The sequence below is a fragment of the Euprymna scolopes genome, chromosome 13 (genome assembly GCF_053919585.1).
Source record: "Euprymna scolopes isolate OS-2025 chromosome 13, ASM5391958v1, whole genome shotgun sequence".
Classification (NCBI taxonomy): Eukaryota; Metazoa; Mollusca; class Cephalopoda; order Sepiida; family Sepiolidae; genus Euprymna; species Euprymna scolopes.
In genome coordinates this window covers 104,036,365-104,050,464 of record NC_136494.1, presented here as the reverse complement: position 1 = coordinate 104,050,464, position 14,100 = coordinate 104,036,365, and the positions used below count along the sequence as shown (strand labels likewise).

Sequence of the window (14,100 nt, the reverse complement as noted above, 5' to 3'; positions counted from 1 at the left end):
TCTTCCCTGCAACCTCTCTCTCACAGAAGAGACATTGTAAGCCTGTTTTTGTTTTATCGTTAATTCCATGGCAAGTGCTCGCCCGAGCTCCAATCTCTGGTACCCCCTCGCCAAGCTTTCACAAAAAAACATCCGTCTAGCTGAAACCACTGTCAGTAATTTTCCCCACTCTTTGTCTGTGTCTAAATCAAAGCGTAGATTCCATGAACAAAGCTTATTACTTAGAAGTGCACGCATGTGGAACTCTCTTCCGTTCGCCTGTTTCCCTACCTGACTACAACTTGGATGTCTTCAAGTCCAACATAAACAAATTCCTGATGAACCGCCCCCTTAAGACACTTTATCAAATCTCCAATACTAACGATTACTACGATACTATCCCATTGATTACTGTACACGCAATAACCCTTATACCCGAGTGGCTTCCGGGCCTTGATAAATGGTGACCTCTATGTAAAAAAAAAAAAAAAAAATTCAACGCATTAAACAGTTATTATTAGGGCTATGACAATAGAATATTTGTATCATTGTTTTGACTCTCGAGTATATATCCGACACAGTTAATCAACCGAGAACTACATCACTCTATATAAAAGCATATAAGATATTAACGGATACACTCTCGAGAGTCAAAATAATAAAACGAATATGCTGTTGTCCTAGCCCTAGTTATGATATGTAATTACGGGAGAACAAGAAAAATGGCCGCGAATTGACACCTAAATACTTTAAGTCTTAAAAATAATTTCAAAATAAAAAATATATACTGTTTAAAACCCACCCAATATATGTACCGTATAATATATTGGGTGGGTTTCCAACAGTATTTTGTATATTTAAATTTTTTTAAAGTTATTATCAAAACTTAAAATATTAAGGTGTCACCTCGCGGCCATTTTCTTGTTCTCGCCTTACGCTCGACGCTATATGTTTTTCGAATCAAGTAAACGTTTTAAAGTGAGTAGAACCATTAAAAACTTTTCCAGATAGGTAGAAGAGTAACCTGTCTTTCCTTTGATAACATTTATTTGTTATGTATTTGAATTTTTACCACTTTTTCGAATCTCTGTAGATAGTAAAACATACCCGAGAAGGCCTATTTAACATTATTGGTGACTCTTAATGAATTTTAAAATTGACCCAAGATAAGTTTACATGACCTATGTAACTTTCTGCCTTATATTCTATGAACATGGCAAGTTTGATTAAAATCCGTTCAGTAGATTATGAGTCTATCGTGAACTGATGATAGTCAAACAAAGAGACAAACCATTGAAATGAAAAGTTCAGACTTTATCTTTTATTTTAGATTGAATGTAACGAATGCTTATTGGCCGCGTATTTAATGAACAACCACGAAAGCAACAAGACAGGTTTTTCTGTCATTAGTTTCACAATTAATGTATATTCCTGAAGTCTTTACAAAGAAGGAAAGTAAATAAATATATATAAAAAAGCCATCAGATATATGGACTCGCGATAGCTCAGTTGGTAGAGCGGAGGACTGTAGTTGTACACGTTCAGACTGATATCCTTAGGTCGATGGTTCGAATCCGTCTCGCGAGAGTTTTATTTTTATAGTCTTTATTTTTATAAGCGTTTTTAATATTACTGGAACACAACTTACCAAGACAAAAAGCCACTTGAGGATAAAAGTTAATGAGATTGATAGGATAATTATGAACATAAAAACGCTAAATGGAAAGGACGAAGTTTAATCCAATAGAAACATGATTTTTTTTTATATACCGCTGATGTATATTCTATCTAAATCGTGAGATTAACTAATTTGCATATTGCTTTGCAAATGAGCATTTTATTAATTAAATATTTTTCGTTATAGTTTGTTTTGACTGTAATATAACATAATCCTATATAGAAATATTGTTCTATTTCGTAGACAAATGCTGAACACACACACACACACACACACACACACACACACACACACACACACACACACACACACACACACACACACACACACACACACACACACACACACATATGTATTCAAATTTCCTGACTAAAATAGATTAAATCCAAGGAAAACTTATTTAACAAACTACTACAACGGCAACAAAAAAATGCATTCATCTTATTAATTTTTAATTTATAAAAACCTTAAAAGTAAATAAAGCTGCGGAAGAGTCGCATTTACTGAATTAAAAATACCTTAGTTTGTTTCAGTGTTCCGTCAACATCCAACTACCTGTTCCAATGTCATGGCTCCTTGTTCTAGTGTCACGTCAACATCCAGTTCCGTTCCAGTGGCCATCTACGTTTAGCCTCCTGTTCCAGTGCCCCATCGATACCCAGTTACCTGTTCCAGTGTCCCATAAACGTCATGTTCCCCATTCCAGTGCCTCGTTGACGTCCAGGTCCCTGTTCTAGTGCCCTGCTAGGTGCGTCAGAAATCTCGCGAAAAATATTGAATAATTCGACCCCCTGTGTTTCCAAGCTTATAACTACTCGAAAAATGTAATTCAAGCCCTAATTTTTTTTCAATTAAAGGAGCAAGGACCAACGTTTCATTAAAAAAAAACAACAACAACAAAAAACAAAAACAAACAACGTGTTTTAAAAAAAAGAAAGTTTTTAAACTTCAGACTTTAAGGGTGAATTTCTAAAAAAACAACACTTTTTTGCTTTAAATTTGAATATATTATTTATTGATCTTTTATCTTCAATTTGTGATATATAACACTTTGGTGAGTAAATTAATTATTTACTTTTTAATATATATTTCAAAATGGGAGGCGTGAATTAATTCGACATCCTGTCTTTCCAAGCTTATAACTACTCGAAAAATATAATTCAAACCCTAATTTATTTTTCAGTTAAAGGAGCAAGGGCCAACGTTTCATTAAAACAAACAAAAAGAAAAAACCAACAGCAAAAAAAAACAAACAACGTATTAAAAAAAAGGTTTTAAACTTCAGACTTTACGGGTAAATTTCTAAAAAACAATACTTTTTTTGCTTTAAATTTGAATATATTATTTATTGATCTTTTATCTTCAATTTGTGATATATACAACTTTGGTGAGTAAATTAATTATTTCCTTTTTAACAGACATTTCAAAATGAGAGGCGTGAATTAATTCGACCCCCTGTCTTTCCAAGCTTATAACTACTCGAAATATGTAATTCAAACCCTAATTTGTTTTTCAATTAGAGGAGCAAGGACCAAGGTTTCATTTAAAAAAAAAAACAAACAAACAACGTGGTTTTTAAAAAATTGGTTTTAAACTTCAGACTTTACAGGTAAATTTCTAAAAAACACTACTTTTTTGTTTTAAATTTGAGTATATTATTTATTGATCTTTTATCTTCAATTTGTGATATATAACACTTTTGGTGAGTAAATTAATTATTTACTTTTTAATAGACATTAGTAAATGGCGGGGGGGGGCGTAAATAAAAAAAAAAACGTTTGTCTAAAATATTATATTCGGTTTATTGGAAAGAGCATAAAATTTCACATTGACCCTGAAAATATCGTAAAAATAGAATCAATAGAAAAAATTTGATAGATTTTAAAATTTTAAAAACTGAAAAATACTGAGCTCGTAAAATTCAATTAATTTCATTACTGTTTTTTAAAAAATAAAAAAAATAATATTTCTATTACTTTTTATACAACTGTAATAGTTTATTTTGGAAGTATAATCCATAAAGAAAATAAACAACCCACTTTTAAATGAGAAATTACGAGTTTTTTTTATATTTTATTCGCCGTTTCGTGTTAGGGGTGTCAAAAATTCCTACAAAAATTCTGATACACCTAGTGCCCTGCCGACATCCACTCCCTGTTTCAATGCCCCATCGATGTCCGGCTCCCTATTCTAGTGCCCCGTCGACGTTCGGCTCTCTGTTTCAGTATCAAACCACGTCTAAACGATTCGAACCAACCTATGGTATGTCACGATACCCCAGGGACGACCGAATTTTAACCCCGTGAGACTTTCGTCCTCACACCGAAACAATCACGATGCACTATTTCTTTGCCTAACGACTGACCTTTTCCTGTGGTAAATAAACAGACGACATCCATCGAAAATTATCACTTTTTTCGTCAATATTTTTGAAAGTCATCCTCTCCTTTCGATAGTCTAGCCTTTATTTAAAAAAATGTCACTTCCGGTTTGGCGGTGGTCGTAACAGCATAGACGTCAGTTTTTTTTCCCATTCTGTTCCTCCTTTGCGGTACGGGTTCGAGCCTGCCTTCCTACTACCACTTTTTTTCTTTTTTTTTGCTCAACATACACATCCAAACACCCGGGCAACGCCGGGCAACGCCGGGCAACGCCGGGCTGAATGCTAGTATTTATATAATATTTAATAATTAAAAACGCACATAAAATTCATTATTGCTTAGTTAGAAGATACTATTTAATGTGGCAATATTTTTGAGCTAATGAGGGGTAGTGATTTAAATTGCTGCCCACATCAGCAATAGTTGGCACAAGGCCGGGAAAGTGGAAATATAAAGCAAGCTCCCCTATAGGAGGAGCACTCCTGCAATTGCAAAAATTTCCAGAGTAACCCCCTCGGCATTCACCGGTCGGGGCGCCTCAGGCAGCAAGCAATAAACTTGCCCCACCGGAAAGCCCGGTAGCAAGGCCTGGGAGGATGGACCTCCGGGGTATTACCCAGGCGGCGTACCTCAGTCCGACAGGTGTTATGACAGTTCCCGGCCCCTCACCTCTCGAGCTAAGTGTCAAGAACGGATCCTTGACGTGCACTACTACCCTGTCTCCCTGCAGCCGAAGCCGCTAGGAGAGCATCCCCAATTATAATGGGGGTAGATATTTAATTGCTGGCCACCACAGCAATATTGGGCACAAGGCCGTAAAATGGGGATCTAAGAAGGCCCCCTTAAAGGAGGGGCACTCGTGCAATTGCAAATATTGCCTGAGTAACCCCGTCGACATTCCCAGGTCGGGGCGCTTCAGGCGACAAGCGATAAACTTGCCCCACCGGAAAGCCCTGTGGCAAGGCTTGGGAGGGTGGACCTCCTGGGTATTACTCAGGTGGTGTACCTCAGTCAGACAGCTGCTGGGCCGGTTCCCGACCCCTAACCTCTCAGGCTGAGTGTCAAGAACGGATCCTTGACGTGTAATACTACCCTGTCTCCATGCAGTCGAAGCCGCTAGGAGAGTATCCCCAATTATAATGAGGGTAGTTATTTATTTGCTGCCCACCATAGCAAAATGTGGCACAAGGCCGGAAGGTGGAGAACAAGCGAGCTCCCCTAAAGAAGGGGCACTCCCGCCTCAACAAAAATTGCCTCCCCCCCGTCGGCATTCCCCGATAGGGGCGTCTAAGGCGACAAGCAATTAACTTGCCCACCAGAAAGCCAGGTTGCAAGGCCTGGGAGGGTGGACCTTCTAGGTAGTACCCAAGCGGTGTACCTCAATCCGACAGGTGCTGAGCCGGTTCTCGATCCCTCACCTGTCGGGCTGAGTGTCAAGAACGGATCCTTGACGAGTACGACTACCCTGTCTCCCTGCAGCCGAAGCCGCTAGGAGAGCATCCACAATTATAATGGGGTTGTGGAAATTTTTAATAGAGAAATAATTTTTATTTATTTTTTTATTCATACACATTCAACATCTCGCCATTTGGGTCAAGGAACGCATTCCTTGACCGGCAGATCACTTCCATCATCATCAGCATCGGTATAGTTCGCTTTGTAGCAGCCAGCTGTCCTCCTACCCTCAGGAGGAGGAGGAGGAGGAGGAGGAGGAGGAGGGGGGAGGAAAGGGCTTTTACCCGTTTTCATCAGTTCGAATCTAGCCGGCCAAGTACAAGGACGCTATTCGGCTCCGTCAAAAAGGATTCTTGACGTTAAATTCCACGTTTTTTTCTCTCCTCCTTTGGAGAAAGACGTTTGTTTAGAACTCCATAGATTGGTACTAAACTATTAACGTTATTTTGTTCTCAGTCATTATAAGACAACAAGGTCTTACGACTGGAAGATTAATACGGTTATTAAAAGACAATCGAGCCTTACAACTGGTAAATTATTATTCTCAAAGGACTAACGAAGGAAACTACCGTGTGTTGAGGAGTTCTTTTCTAAGAAGAACAAAATTTAATTTCGCCGACGAGACGAGCAGAATATCGCCCCTAGAAAGGAAATCCCCTCTTTGAAAGATTTTTCAACCGAAGTTTCCTTCAGAAAGAAAATCTTCCATAATTCAAGAATTTACCCCGTATTTGTACACATAAAGCCTACCAAAGCGGCTTTATGGTCTTCTCTCCCCTTTGAATTAAAAGGCATATGAGCCTTCACAAAGGAAATTACTTCTTTCTCCAATTTTAGGTCAAAGAAACTTTTTGTTTGTCCTTTCGGAAAAGAAAAAAAAGAACATTTTGTCAAAGAAAGACTGAACATTTTGTTAAAAGGACTGAATTCTTAACAAGGACTGTTTTCCGTTTTTTTATATGTTCTTTCTTTCAGCCTTTCTTGCAAGTAAAGATTGACGCTTTTTTTGTATTTTCTTAATGTATTTCTAAATGTTTCCTTAAGGGTTTTTTTAACCCCAGCCTTAGGAAATAAAGGCAATCGATAACTTTTTGTTTTAATAAACTTGGATCATTTTAAACTTATTCGGGTCTGTATTTCTTTTGCTCATTTCCACTAATTACTCTTTTCCGAGAAATTTGCCGTAAATGCTTTTTCCCCCTTTTTTTATTTCATTTTTGTTACCATGAAAAACGGATTTTGGTGACGAACCCAAAATTTCGTTAGGGCATGACCCCGCATAATCGGGAGATTCTATTTATAAACGATGCCGCTAGGAACTGACGAATCAAATTAATTCACGTTCCGCTTCCAACCACTCCAAAACCAGAATTGCTCCATAAAAACCTTTTCCGTAGGAACTTCGCGTATGTTTTTCTTCGTATCAACACGGGAAGAATCTTTTGCTCTGTGGCTTTTAACTCAAGAACTGTCTACTGAGAACCAGTCACTTCCACGACTTGTGTAGAACAACTAACCATCGGAAACTGTGCTGAAACTAAACATGGCTTACAACTCTAGATTTAATATTTAAAAAATTCACATAAATTCATTCGTTGCGAAATACAAATCAGTTTTTAAAGGAAATTTTAGTGAATTCTCAACAAATGTTTATTGTTTTTTTCATATTCCTGATCAAATCCACCAAAAAATTGTTTTTATATAAAACTTACATGGAAATAAATGTATATCTATAGAGTGGGGCATTTCTCGCACTGACATGGCGACTAAAATGCTTTATTTAACTTCATATAATAAAAGCATTTTTCTGATATATTTGTGTTTATTATAACTGAAAAGCAAATTGATTTCTTTACTTTTCATATCTTATTTATTTTAATCTTTTGTTAGTAGTTGAAAGAGAAAATAAGTTACTTCATGACTTAAAAAAATTGAAGGAATTTGGAAGCATTTAAACTCTTTAATAGAAAATTAAACGGGTTTTTAAAATTCTTTGTAAGCATTCATGCCGAGAATTTTTCGAAAGCTGTTTATATTCCCTCCCTAACATTGCGTAGAAAAAAAATATTTTGGTGCTTATGCATCGATGTTATCGCGCTATTTTTTATTAAATAGTATTTTCGAGTTAAATTCAATTCTTACAATATTTTTTGTTTGTTAAATTTTTAAGTGAAGTACAAAATAGTTACAAAGCACCTTTTCCTTCCCATGTTAAAAATGGCTTTCTAAATACTAACGTTGTTATTTCGCCGCGGTGACATAGATTGCATAAGTACCAATAAATCCCCCCCCAAATACGTATCGAATTCGAGAGTAAAACGTTACAATGTTCATTAAATTACTTATATATAAATATTAACATATTGATTTCTTAGTATTACTTGCTTCACGTATTTCTGCGTAATTATCTATCATTTATAGGATCTGTTTACAGTGCTGTTTCACCATAATGTTGTAAGCGGCCTGAAATGCAAAAATGGCACAAAGCTGTTTTTAAGCCTTCAACATGTACAGTCAAAATTGATTTCTTGAAACTGAGTTTGTCTCCGTGAACGTAACACAAAAGGGAATAGCAATACTTCTTGGGGGCGCTACTACTTAAGAAATAAACAATTTTACAACTTTAATGTATTTCGATTTCAATAAGTTTCAATTTACGATCTTTTTCTTTCAAAGCCTTCACCACCACAAACATTAATTTTTTCTTCTAAGGGTTAACAAATAAGTTAAATAACAATAAGGAGTGTTCATTTTTCTGAAGGCCACAAGGATGCTCATGGCCGACATGAATTTGCTATCGTGATTTTCAGGCCTTTCATAATATACTTCTTCAAAGTAATCGCATTAAGCTGCATCCTCGAGTGTCTTTTCGTCTTGGTAAATGGTGACTCATTAAAATGAATCTAATTGTGTTTAGCAATATTTAATTAATTGTTTGTATTCACACTTTAGTCGTTCCTCAAGCTTGAAGGCCCGGGTGAGTTCTGTTGTGTGAGAGAAGAACCTTCTATAAACTCAGTCACGTGACTGGGAGCTGGCTGCTAATTAGACGAGCAAGAAAGGAAGTACATTTAAAATCTTGATTCGCAAAAATTTGCTCCAGCTGGTGTTTTTTGCAATTTAAATGACATAACAACCCGTTTTGTTGATTTTGTAGTTGTTAATTCTGAAAACGTTTATTGGATAAAACACACACACACACACACACACACACACACACACACACGCACACACACACACACACACACACACACACACACACACACACACACATACGTGTGTGTGTGCATATATATATATATATATATTCATTTCATCACATAGATTAATATACGAAGATATAATGTTATGCGTAAATTTCCAATATTTACTTAAACAGTGCTCAATACATAGGTAAAGCTAGGTAGTAAGTTATAAAAATATATATGGCAATTAAGCTACACAGCTTCATTCTCGTGAAAATTCGCCAGGTTTATGCGAAACGTTGTGGTTATCGCGCGTTTATATATACGCACATGCTATTGAATTTTCTAGTTAGCCAATTAGCTTCCTAGTTGTCAACGCGTTCATCCTAATCAGCCAATGAGCGGAACTTACAAGACAAAGGCACAGTTGACCTCCGGTTCACCCCTTCTCTTTTTGCGTTTTATGGGAAGGGTAGATATCCTTTGTTGGAGTAAACTGACCTATTTTCAGCTTATTTGTAGTTAGATATGTTATTTTGTGTTTTAGTCTAAATTTCTTGTTCTCCGGTAATGCTAAATATTTATTTGTTATATAATTGTTTTTTTTTTGGTGAAAACTTGTTCGTATTTTGTTTGTATCCCAATTTTTTAAAAAATCTTCACAGTCACCAGAAAAAGGCTTATTTGACATTATTAGTGATTCTTAATGAATTTCAAAGTTGACCCAAGATAAGTTTACATGACCTATGTCACTTTCTGCCTTATATTCTATGAACATGTCAAGTTTGATTAAAATCCGTTCAGTAGATTATGAGTTTATCGTGAACCAACGATAGTCAAGCTAAAAAACAAACCATTAAAAATAAAAGTTAAAAGTTTTAACTTTTATTTTAGATTGAATATAACGAATGTTATTGACCGCGTATTTAATTAACAACCACGAAAGCTACAAGACAGGTTTTTTTATCATTAGTTTCACAATTACTTAATATTTCTGGAGTCTTTACCAAGAAAGAAAGTAAATATATACATATATATAAAAAAAGCTTACAGCTTCATGTACTCGCGATAGCTCAGTTGGTAGAGCGGAGGACTGTAGTTGTACACGTTCAAGCTGATATCCTTAGGTCGATGGTTCGAATCCGTCTCGCGAGAGTTTCATTTTTATAGTCTTTATTTTTATAAGCGTTTTTAATGTTATATTACTGGCACACAACTTATCAAGGCTAAAAGCCACTTGAGGATAAAAGTTAATGAGATTAATAAGTGTTTTGTCGTAACTCAATAGTAAAAGAACCAAATCAAGTCGAGTTTGTTTTAACAAACGACGTGTATTAACATCACAGGTACAAAGGTAGGAATACGGGTATAAGTGACGTGCGCTCAGCTAGGCAGTGGAGTACTTTCACTCCGTTTCACCGGTGTAGACACTACTGGCACTATACATATAGTGAGAACCGGCGCAATTTCCCTTAAGCATAGAAAGGCTGGTAAACACCCCCCTTTGAAAATATCCCGTCTGGGGATTAATAACGTTTCTGTTTTGGGTTCACCCCAATCAACTTAGTTGTTTTCCGTTTTCTTTTTTACCTCCTATTCTCAGGAGCTTTCTCTGATAAGGTATCAAACACTGTGTCGATGATGTCCCCTTCGGACGATCTGGTCACCTCACTATTCGAGTATCTTTTCCGCATTATATTAGTGTGACGTTTGTGCACGAAATCTGATCCCTTAATCATATAGACCATGTTGCCTATTTGTTTGTCAACAATGCCTGACTCCCAGAAAGTTCTATCATTTTTGTGAATCTTGTAGAAGACTCGTTCGCCAACTCTATACTGTTTTTTTTTTATCGTTTTTTTTTTTTAGGTTTGGCTTACCCTGGTTTGGTAACAAATTGTGAAAAATCGATCTAACCTTGCGTCCGCCCATGACCTCAGCAGGTGTCTTCGACATTTCGATGGTTGCATTCGACGTGACCCTATAAACCTGTAAAAACTGTTGGATTGACTTATCTATCGGTGATCCACTTGCTTTTTTCAGAGCTCTCTTAAATATATCAACGATCCTCTCCGCTTGCCCTTTACTTCTTGGGTGGTATGGTGGAATGATTATATGCTCGATTAGATGATCCTCACAAAAATGTTTAAATTCAGTAGACGTGAATTTTGTTCCATTGTCTGTGACAATGCAGTCTACTACTCAAAACCTAGCTAATAGTTCATACAGGAAGTTAATAGTTGCCTCGGATATGGGGTTCTTGCATTTTAGTACTTCTAGCCACTTTAATAGGCTGCCTACAATAAGATAATAGAACCCCTCTAGCGGTCCCGCAAAGTCTAAGTGAATTTTCGACCAGAGTCAGTCCGGTTTTGCCCATGATTCGAATTGAGTTGGAGGAGCTTTCATAGCTAATGCGCATCCTCTACTCTCCCTTACTTTTCTTCTATATTCTTATCCATGTTTGGCAAAAAAACAAAAGAGCGCATACCTGGATGTCCTACATGGAATTCTTTGAGCATTCTTTTTTGTAATGTTGCAGGAATTACCACCATGTCGCTATATAACAGAGCGTTATCGAAAATTGAATATATTCCCTCATCAAGTTTTTCTTTCGTGCGTATAATAAATTCGTCCACCTCTGCCTTACTCTTAATATCATCAAGCATTGGAAGTTTTCTTATAGTGTCACATAAAGTATTTTTTTTACGTCAACTTCCGCTTGAATAGCTGCTATTACCATAACCTCCAATGGTTCTGTCTGCTTAGGTATTAACCTCGATAACACGTCTGCGTGACCAAATTTTTTAGATGGTACATATTCCATTTGAAAATTGTAGTTCAGAAGCATGGTATCCGATCTTTGGAGTCTATTCGCCGTATGTATGTTGTGGTAGTCCCTTTTTCGATCCGAAAATCGTTAATAATGGTTTGTGATCTGTTTGTAATAGAAATTGTCTACCGTGCAGGGAACGATGAAATTTATTTACCGCGAATATAATGGCTGGCGCTTCTTTCTCAATTTGCGAGTAATTTTTTTCAGCTGGCAAAAGTGTCCGGGATGCATGCGCTATGGGTTTTACTTTTCCATCATCCATTTTGTGTAATATGCATGCTCCTATGCCATAGGCGCTGGCATCGCTTGCAACTACAATATCCCTCTTGGGATTATAGTATGCCCGAAACAAGTCAGACGTTAATATATCTTTAATTTCCTGAAATGCTTCTTCACGCTCTTGCATCCAGATCCATTTTTCGTTCTTCCCTGACAGTTCATTGAAGGGTGATCTTAGTTTATGCATATTTGGCACGAATACATTGTAGTACTTCACCAATCATAAGAAACTTTGACCAATTCTTATAAAACATTTCTAAGTTCGCGCGGACTTACTGTTTTTACATATACGTGTTATATTTTTGAATCAAAAATTGTTTGAGTTTACACATTTTGTGAAAACTTCTTCGTTTTAAGAAGTGAGGACGAAAGTGATTTCCAACTTAGTGAAAAAGGAAAGACTGTAGCAATTAGAGCTATTTGCTTTGTAACGTTCGCAGTAACCACTTCACGATTAAGTAGCTACATTTTCATACAATATAATTCAGAGAGTACATAGGTCATGTAAATTTATATCAAATCATCTCTGAAAGTCATGAAAAATCAAAAATGATGCTAAATAAGCCTTTTTCGATGACAGTGGGACACCAATGAAATATTTTACACACACAAAAAAAAATAAAACAAATAAAAAAGTAATCAAATAAAATTAATCTTCTATAATATAAATCTCACCTGTCTGTTTAAATGTATGTATGTATGTTTGTATGTCTGCCTAAAACTTCTGACAGAGGTGACGGATTTTCACGAGATCGGTATCGTTTTGAAGCACTACCCTTCGGACGACAAATATCGAAAATTGGCTAAAAACATTAATTCCTTTACTCTCAACTGGGCAGTTTTCTACAGGGAGGGGTCGCTTTTATCGCCGTTTTTTTCCGAAAGTCATCCTCTTTTTAATTGTCTAGCCTTAATTTAAACCTACGTCACTTCAGGTTTAGCGATTGGCGCAACAGCAAATACGTCACGTTTTTTTACATTCTTTTGCTCCTTCGCGGTACTGGTTACAGCCTGCCTGCCTACTACCATCTTTTTTTTTGCTCAACATACACCTCCAAACACCTGGGCAACGCCGGGCACCCAGACTAGTAATAATAATAAAAGAAAACGTAAAGCAAGTCCTAAACATGTCCCTCGACAACTTATTGCATATAACCATTATTTTTATGCTTTATTTTCATAGCATTTTAAATCGTACACGAGAATAACATCAACATTTTCGATTTTTTAGTTTTCATCGTTCTGAACACATCGTAACAAGAGAAAGATTCATAGAATATTTAAGAATAGATAAATAATTATTTAAAAAAAATTATATATAGTAAGCCAATCAGCTTCTTAATTGCCAACGCCCTCATCCTAATCAGCCAATAAGCGGCCACTTACAGGACAAAAGCACAGTTGACCTTCGGTTCACCACTTCTCTTTATGCGTTTTATAGGAAGGATAGATATCATTTTGCTTTAGTAAACTGACCTATTTTCAGCCTATTTGTAGTTAGATATGTTATTTTGTGATTTAGTCTAAATTTCTTGTCTCTGGTAATGCTAAATATTACTTGTTTTTCAAACCGAATAAGCATATATTAAATAAAAACACTAAAAAATTTTCCAGTTTGGAAGAAAAGTAATTTATCTTGCCTTGATAACATTTATTTGTTATATAATTGTTTTTTTTTTGGTGAAAACTTGTTCGTACCTCTTTGTATGTCTATAATACAAAACCCCAATATTTTAAAAAGTTTCACGGTCATCAGAAAAGGATTATTTGACATTAGTGACTCTTAATGAATTTCAAAGTTGACCCAAGTTAAGTTTACATGACCTATGTAACTTTCTGCCTTATATTCTATGAACATGGCAAGTTTGATTAAAATCCGTTCAGTAGATTATGAGTCTATCTTTTATTTTAGATTGAATGTAATGAATGTTATTGACCGCGTATTTAATTAACAACCACGAAAGCAACAAGACAGGTTTTTCTGTCATTAGTTTCACAATTACTTCACATTCCTGATGTCGTCACAAAGAAAGAAAGTAAATAAATATATATAAAAAATCGGGCAACTCCATGAACTCGCGATAGCTCAGTTGGTAGAGCGGAGGACTGTAGTTGTACACGTTCAGACTGATATCCTTAGGTCGATGGTTCGAATCCGTCTCGCGAGAGTCTCATTTTTATAGTCTTTATTTTATGAGCGTTTTTAATATCACTGGGACACAACTTAAGGTGGTCAAAAGCCACTTGAGGATAAAAGTTAATGAGATTTAATGGGATCATTATCCATTTATATGAGAGACATAAAAA

General features: G+C 36.1%; 3 non-coding genes across 3 annotated transcripts; all 3 read left to right on the top strand.

Annotated features, from left to right (window-relative positions):
* The first annotated feature begins 1,473 nt into the window (after positions 1-1,473).
* Trnay-gua (transfer RNA tyrosine (anticodon GUA)) lies at positions 1,474-1,566 on the top strand. Its single transcript has 2 exons — positions 1,474-1,510; positions 1,531-1,566. It is a non-coding gene; the product is annotated as a tRNA-Tyr (tRNA).
* Positions 1,567-9,740: 8,174 nt separating this feature from the next.
* Positions 9,741-9,833, top strand: Trnay-gua (transfer RNA tyrosine (anticodon GUA)). The gene is made up of 2 exons: positions 9,741-9,777; positions 9,798-9,833. It is a non-coding gene; the product is annotated as a tRNA-Tyr (tRNA).
* A 4,035-nt stretch (positions 9,834-13,868) lies between these two features.
* Positions 13,869-13,961, top strand: Trnay-gua (transfer RNA tyrosine (anticodon GUA)). The gene is made up of 2 exons: positions 13,869-13,905; positions 13,926-13,961. It is a non-coding gene; the product is annotated as a tRNA-Tyr (tRNA).
* Positions 13,962-14,100: the final 139 nt, after the last annotated feature.